Here is an 8,050-nt window from a genome sequence, read left to right as displayed (position 1 = left end):
GGTACCTTGAGTGCCCATCTGTGTCCCCCCAGGAGATGAGGGGTAGGTTGAGGGCAGAATCCAAGTCCTGTCATCCACCTCCTGTCATCTTGTCATCCTCGCACCAAGAATTAAAAGAAGAAGGGCCAAGTGACCCCTGGTGCCCTGAGCCCACACAGGGGACTATTCCGTACCCATTTGGGATACAATTCCAGGGCGGAGGTAGCTGGAGGCTGGGCCCAGCGCCCAGACACAGGCACTGACCCCTCCTCCAACGGCTGTTTTTGTTTGCCTTCTCCCTGGGCAAAAGCTGCGGGGGCCATTCTAAGCCACAGCTGGTTTTTATTGCATCAAGGCTCAAAAAAGGCTTGAGCATATTTTTAGAGACAAGGGGGTAAAGAATATTTTCTTCCCTGACCCAAGAGGAGGGCTTGCTCCAATTTTCCATCCGCTCTCCCTTCTGGGTGGAGCTGACCGGGAAGTTTCTCTGCAGGAGGATCCTCAGGACAGCGGTTCATGAGCTCATAGATATGGCAGGGCGAGGGCTGCCCGGCGCGATGCCCGCCTCCCTCCCCTGACACACACCCACAAACACAAATACACCCCCACGCGTGCACACAACGTCGGGCCTGTGATTGGAGAGAGGGGAGCCACGCATGGGACGAGGAGCAAGAGACTTGGAGCCCAAAGTCCCCCTGGAAGGGGGAGACTGAGTGGTGTTCGAACCAGGGGTCTCCACTTTTGCACCCCTGAGCTCTGGGGCGTGCAGCATTCCCACCGGGGGGCCTGGATCCATCCATACGACCTAGGCTCTGTCTGGGACCAGAATAAAGAATGTGTTTGATGTCTCTTCAAACGGCCGGTTTTCAGCGGCCTGAAGACACTGTCAGGTTGAATGAAATACCAAATCATTTTTGGGCATCACCGAACCCACAGAGCTTTTGTTGAAATGTATTTTTTCGATCGAAAGATGCTAAATGTACCAGAGTTCTGCGGGCAGGCGTGTGTGTATAAATCTGCGTGTGATGCGTCTGAATACGGCCTGGGTTGTGTGACATGCACGGTGGAGTATGTGCATATACAGTGTGTTTGTGTGTGTTTGTATATTTATGTGTATTGCATGTTTTTGTGGCACGGTGTGTGTTGTGGACGTGTGATGTGTCTGATGCGTGCTCTGAATAAGGTGCAGCGTGCATAATGTGTGTGTTATGTGTGTCTGATACATTTTGTGTGTATCGTGTGTATTTGATGTATGCGGTCTGTGGATGTTGTAATCAGGCCAGAAGCACATCTGGAAGAGGGACTATGTTGGGGAAAGGTTCCCTGCTCCTCCCTTGGCACACGATCCCAAGTGGCACCTTTTCGAGACATTTCCAGGGCAGTTTGTTGGGGGGAAGTCACAGAAGGTAGAGAAGGCAGTTGAAGGGAAAGAGGCCATTTGATGTATTTGTACACCATGAGACCCCGCCCTTAGTGTCAAAACCAGACTTTGCCTCTGGTGACACGCCGTCCTAAGCTCCCCAGCCCAAAGGGCCACAGGCAACAAATCCGAAGTTCAGAGAAGCGTGTGGCCCAGTGTTCCCCGGGGAGCAGGAGCCAAAGCCCAGCCCCCCTGCCCCTTCCAACAACAACACACGCCTTCAGCGCCAAAGAGTCAGCAAGCAAAGACACGGCAATCCCAGCAACGGTGCCCCGAGCCGGTGCCCAGGCGCCTGGGCTCTCTACAAACATGGCCTCACTTGTCTCTCGTACCCACCCGGCAAGGGAGCATCATTGCCCCATTTTATCAGAGGAGAAAACAGGCTCATAGGGGAGACAGAGGTGAAGGCAGGCCCCCGGCAGCCACAAGGAGAGGAGAAGTCTCTGGAGCCGTGTAGGGTTTAGCTCCACGAGGGACACTGGCTCCCCCCTTTCCTGTCTTCGGAGACACAGGCCCCACCCAAATGGGAGCCGGGAGAGGGGGCAGTGGCTGGAGCTGGACACAGCAGGGGTGTGGGCCTCCTCCCCACCCACCTCTCCATTCATCCTGTCTGTCCAGGAGACTCAGCCAGGCCAGGTTGCTAGAGGCTCATCCCTATTTCTTGAACCTGAGGCAGCCCAGCTGGGGTCAAGGGGAGCTTCCCGGGAGATGGGAGTTTTGGACAGCAAGTCCCGGATTTATGGCCTTTTCTAGCCCGGGGGCCTTGGACAAATCCTCCTGCCTCCCTGAGCCCTGGTTTCCCCGTGTGTAAAATGGGAATAACGAGAGCTGCCTCCTGGGATGGCCGGGGGACCACGTGCAGGTGTATGAGGTACTCGGTGCAGGCCAGGCACAGGGGGAGGCGCTTGATTGACGCCTGTCCCGTTCCCGTCCGTCCTCGGCTGCCCTGGTCAGCATGAGTTCCAGGCGGGGTTTGACCGGCTCAAAGGCCCCTCCCCTCCTGGTCCCAGCAGAAGCTGCAGGGGAGAAAGAAACAGCCGTTCTTGGAAAGCCACCATCAAGCCCTCCTCGGAATAGGCAGGCCATTCATCAAGATGCCAGCCAGCAGCCACACCAACTGCCGAGCCCGGGGCGGCCCTCCGTGACCTCTCGGCTGCCTCACGCCGAGCTCCCGGGTCCTGTTCACCGCTCCACGTCCACCCGCACACCAGTCACCGGGGGCGAGTCAAAGGCCATCAGGCATTTCCCTCCCTGAGGTCGTGTCACTTGACCCCCACCTGCTCAAAGCCTCTCCTGCCTCCCCGCATGAGTCAAGTCCTTACTTAGTCACTTCTGGACATTCCAGGCCCCCTTTGGTCTGGCCAGCATCCCCTCTGTTCGCTCCTGTGCCTTTTCACCTTGAACCCCTCCCACCAGCCAGTCCCTCGTGACCACCTGCTTTTATTACCTATGGGAAGAGCTTAGTTTGGGGCCCCGCATGGGGGAAACTGCCCGGCAAGATGTGATTTAGAGTCGCAGACACCAGGCTTATGTCCTCACAGGGTCCTTTGCCTGGAACGCCTTTGCCCTCCTCTGGCAATCTCTCATGCACACTCAAAGACCCACCTCTGGGGCACCTGGGTGGCCCAGTAGGTTAAGCATCCGACTTCCGCTCAGGTCATGATCTCGCGGTTCATGGGTTCAAGCCCCGCATCAAGCTCTCTGTTGTCGACACAGGGCCTGCTTTGGATCCTCTGTTCCCCCTCTCTCTGCCCTTCTCCTGCTCCTGCTCTCTCTCTCTCAAAAATAAACATTCAAAAAATAAATAAATAAAACGCTCCTTAGTCTTCACCTCCTACAGGAAGGCTTCCTTGATGTCCACCTCTCCAGACCAGCGTAGGTGCCTTCTTCCCAGGTAGAACTGGGTAGTGTCCCCATATCCTCCTGTTAGCGCTATGCTATGTGATGAGATTTAGCTCCAGCCTGGCATGTTCACCCCAAGTTCATGTGGATTTCAGCAGGGCTGATGTCCTCATCAGTCCTCCTTGCTTTCTGCCCTTATGGCTGCCCTCTGCCCTAGCGGCCCACTGGGCTCCCCTCTGGAAACACCCCACTGCCCACCTTATCCCAAAGGCCTCACAGTGCAGAGTTAATCCGGAGAGCAGAGCTTGCTCACGGTGCGGGGCAGGCAGGGAGCTACCCCAGGGCACCAACAAGCCGCCATCAGAGGCGGCACAACTCCTGGGGACTTGTCAATCATCCCTGACCCTGGAGGATCTCCTGCCAGCGGGGATGGGGGAGGAGTGAGAACACTGAGAGTGTTCTGGAAACTCCTCCCTCTCTGAGCCCCTCCCCCTTCTCCCGTTATGAGGGAGAGCTTTGTCTGGCTACCTCCTGGGAGACCCCCAGAGGAGCCCCACCTGAGACACATTCACTCTGCGCCATTATGCAAAGCAGCTGCTGTCAGCCATTTTATTTATTTTTTAAATTTATTTATTTTTGAGAGAGAGCACAAGTGTGTAGGCGGGGGGTGGGGGGAGAGAGAGAGAGAGAGAGAAAAGAGAGAGAGAATCCCAAGCAGGCTCCGAGCCATCGGTGCAGAGCTCAACTCGGGGTTTGATCCCACGAACCGTGAGATAGTGACTGGAGCCAAAATCAAGAGTTGGACGCTCGACTGACTGAACCACCCAGGCGCCCCTGTCCGTTATTTTCAAGAGCCATTGTTCTGGGCTGAATCGTGTCCCCACTCCCAAATTCATATACTGAAGTCTTAACCCCCAGGTTCCCAGAATGTGACTGCGTTTGAGATAGGGCCTTTGCAGAGGTACGTTCAAATGAAGTCATTAGGGTGGGTCCTAATCCAGTGGGATTGGTGTCCTTATATGAAGGGGAGATGTAGACAGACATCCACGGAGGATGATGCGGAGACACAAGGAGAAGGTGGCCATCTGCAAGGCAAGGCGAGAGGGCTCAAGAGAAACAACCCGCTAACACCTAAGCTAGGGCTTGCAGCTTCTGGAGCGGTGAGGAAGTCATTTCTGTTGTCTGGGCCAGCGGGTCTGTGGAAGCCAGCACGGCCGTTTCCACGCATCTCTCTCGTGGCCCCACCATCACCGATTTATGGGCCCGCCTCCCCTTTCGGACTGACTTTCCCGAAGGCGCTGGACAGAGCTGACTTCCCGTCCTTCGGAGCCGCAAACCCACCACACCCCGGAGAGGTTCGGAGAGCATTTCCTGTGAACGGCTTCCAGGATGAGCAGAACTTCGGTTCAGGCTCTTTAAATCCTCAAATGCTGGAAAGGAAGGAGGCCTGACCACGCGCCACCCCTCCCCCCGATCGGCCTCTGGTTCCACCCTCAACAACTCCTCGCCCCTGCGTTGTACAGATGAGTAAACTGAGGCCCAGAGAGAGCAAGCGATGTGCCCCAGGTGGTTCATGAAGTCAGAGCCATTAGGAAGGAGAGACCAAAGTCCACAAGTCCCAGTGAGGGCCTGAGAGGGACAGGCCGGGGTAGGAAAACTCCGCAGTGTCCCGCCCGCTGGAAGGAGAGAGAGAGGACCTGGGTCTGAGTCCCGACTGCTCCTCTTGCTTGCTGCGTGAGCAAGTAACTGACGTGTCTGAGCTGGGCCTCAGTTTCCACATCTGTACAATGAGGCTGATAGACGGGAGACAGCCCGTGTGGCGCTTAACACGGTGTCTGGCTTAAGAAGTGTTCGTGAGGCGGCTGCTGAGAACGGCCTTCTGGAGGGGCTCAGCTGGCCCAGCACCTGGCCTCACAGGAAGTCTGACAAAGAGTTCTCAATAGAATCTCTTCCTGCCTGTCGGTTGGTCAGCACGGGGGTGAGGGTGGCGGGGGGTGGGGGGGGCCACTTCTGTGCTTCTGTTCCCCGCCCTCCCCCGGCCTCCAAGCACAGCCCCCAGTCCCCAGCCCATACACTGTCACTTGCCCTCCACCGGCCTCGCAGGGCACAGGGCTGGATAAGGTTCAATGGCCCATTGTTCTCCCTCCAGGCCCAAAGCAGGCCGGGAACGAGCCGCTGAAAATAGTCCCACTGGAGTGTTGGGGTCCAGCTGCTTATCTCACTCCAGGGGGCAGGAGCTGCCCACTCTTCCTGGCCACTACTCTGGGCCAAGTCCAGCTTGGCCAGCTCCCAGGTCACCCTCAGGGGAGAGTCCAAACTCACACCCGCAAAATATTTAGTGGAAAATTCGAGGCTGGTTAGAATTCCCTGAGGGCCGACCCTTGGTGCAAACTTTCAGCCTCAGCCCGCGGCTGCTTGGGAGGAAAGGCCTGGAAGAACAGGCCGTGATGGGCAAAGCGAAGAGAAACAGGGAAAGGTGGTTCCGGGTGGTGGGAACAACAGAAGCGGAGAGATGAGGAAGAAGGCCGAACAGGAAGAGGAGAGGCTGTGGGAAATCCGGTTGGGAACGAGTCTCTGAGGGAAGCTCGGGCTCCCTTGAGCAGGGTCCAGAATGCCAGGCTTTCCTGACCTTCGAGGCCATGCCTCGCTGAGGTAGGGTCTGAGGTCACCCTCACTTCCAGGCTGCCTCCGACCTCTCCTCCCTAAGGTGTAGTCTGCAGCCCTCAGGGAGGAGCTGAGGGCTGAGGACGGAAAACCGCCTTTAGCGCACCCCTCCAGGCCTGAGAAGGGCTGCTCCCCAGAGACACATCAGGTGGAGCCCAGAGTCTCTGTCTGTGGGCTGTGATCACCACGGTCAGCCTACAGACACTCAGGCCTTCGACTGTCAGCTGTCAAACTCCTGTGCTGCACTGGACCCTGGGCTGGGTGCCGGGGACCCAGACAGCCACTCGGTTCCAGCCTTTGAGGGTGTCACAGTCCAGAAGAGAAAAAGACAAGTGGCACCCCCGGGGCTGAGTCACCTGAGCATGCTGCTGGGACAGCTCAGAGAAATGTCCTCCTCCTGAGTCGGGGCATCAGCAAAGTGTCCCTGGACACTCTGAGCTGAGTCTTGACAGTTGAGAAGGAGATGCCAGGTAAGGAGGTGGCAGGAAAGATGTGAGAACAACATGTGCAAAGGTCCCGGGGTGCAAGTGTGTGTCGGGGGGGAGGGGGGTGCAGGCATAAGGCAGAGATGGGTGTGGGGGTAACAAGGCTTCAAAGATCTTTGGGGACCAGATTTCATTCTTCTCTGAACTCCCCGTGGGCACAAACACAGTAGCCATCGACAGAAAGGCTGGCGAATGAAACAATCGGAAAAATGGGAATAAACCACACTGAGTAGATTAAATCCTGTTCGGGGAACTCATTTACAGAGTCTTGTCATTTGATCACTGATTATTCTGTAAGGAAGGTCTTGGGGTGCCTGGGTGGCTCAGTCAGTTAATTGTCTGACTTCAGCTCAGGTCGTGAGCTCATGGTTTGTGGGTTCGAGCCCCACACAGGGCTCTGTGCTGACAGCTCAGAGCCTGGAGCCTGCTTCGGATTCTGTGTCTCCCTCTCTCTGTGCCCCTCCCTAGCTTGCACTATGTCTCTCTCTCTCTCTCTCTCAAAAATAAATAAAACATTATTCTGTAAGGAAGGTCTTTTGTCATTTCTACACTGGGGATTTGATTTATACACTGTGCTTAAATCCAGTGTACCTATATGCACAGACAGCATCCAAAAGCCCCTGCTGGGAGGGTCCAGTCAGGCAGACGCGGGTTCCAGGAAGGCCCAGCATGCACTGGCCGGTGGGTGCTTACAGCCTGGAGTAAAGAGCTTAGTGGGGTGAAATATACCCGGAAGTGAGCTCCCAAGGACTCTGTGATTGCCCGGCTGGTCCCAGGTCTTCTCCCTTCCCAGTACCCACTGCCTCTGTCCTGTGAGTTTGCCTCTCCACCCGCTGGAGGTAGACCGTCCCTCCTGTTCTCTCCATGGGCCACAGCCATGGGACTTGTTTTGGCCAATGGGACAATAGCAGACAAGTTGCAAACAGTGGCTTAAAATACACTTGAATTTGAAAGAAAAACACCAGTTCTATACAAGCTGTCCTAGAAAACAGAGGAGAAGGGAGCACTCCCCAATTCATTTTGGGAAGCCAGTATTACCTTGACCCCCAAACCAGAGACAGCACGGAAAAGGAAAACAGACCAGTCGTTCTCATGGATGCAAGGCACAAATCCTTAACAAAATATTAGCAAACAATTCAGCTACATATTAAAACATTATACACCACTACCAAATGAAGTTTATCTCAGGGATGCAAAACTGGCTCTGTACTTGGAAATCAGCCAGTGTAATCTCCCATATTCACAGGTAGACAAGAAATGTCAGATGATCATACCAATTGAATCAAAAAAAATGTTTGTGGGGCGCCTGGGTGGCTCAGTCGGTTAAGCATCTGACTTCAGCTCAGGTCATGTTCTCACAGCTCGTGGGTTTGAACCCGCATCGGGCTCTATGCTGACAGCTCAGAGCCTGGAGCCTGCTTCGGATTCTATGTCTCCCTCTCTCTCTGACCCTCCCCTGCTCGCGCTCTGTCTCTCTCTGTCTCTGTCTCGAAAATAAATAAACATTAAAAAATTAAAACAAAAAACAAAAAGTTTTTGTGTTTGTTAGATGCAAAAAAATTGTTTTGTTTTAAATGTTTATTTATTTTGAAAGAGAGACAAAGTGTGAGCAGGGGAGGAGCAGAGAGAGAGGGAAAGAGAATCCCAAGCAGGCTCCAAG

The sequence above is a fragment of the Lynx canadensis genome, chromosome D4 (assembly GCF_007474595.2).
Source record: "Lynx canadensis isolate LIC74 chromosome D4, mLynCan4.pri.v2, whole genome shotgun sequence".
NCBI lineage: Eukaryota > Metazoa > Chordata > Mammalia > Carnivora > Felidae > Lynx > Lynx canadensis.
Note: the sequence above shows the minus strand (reverse complement) of the source record.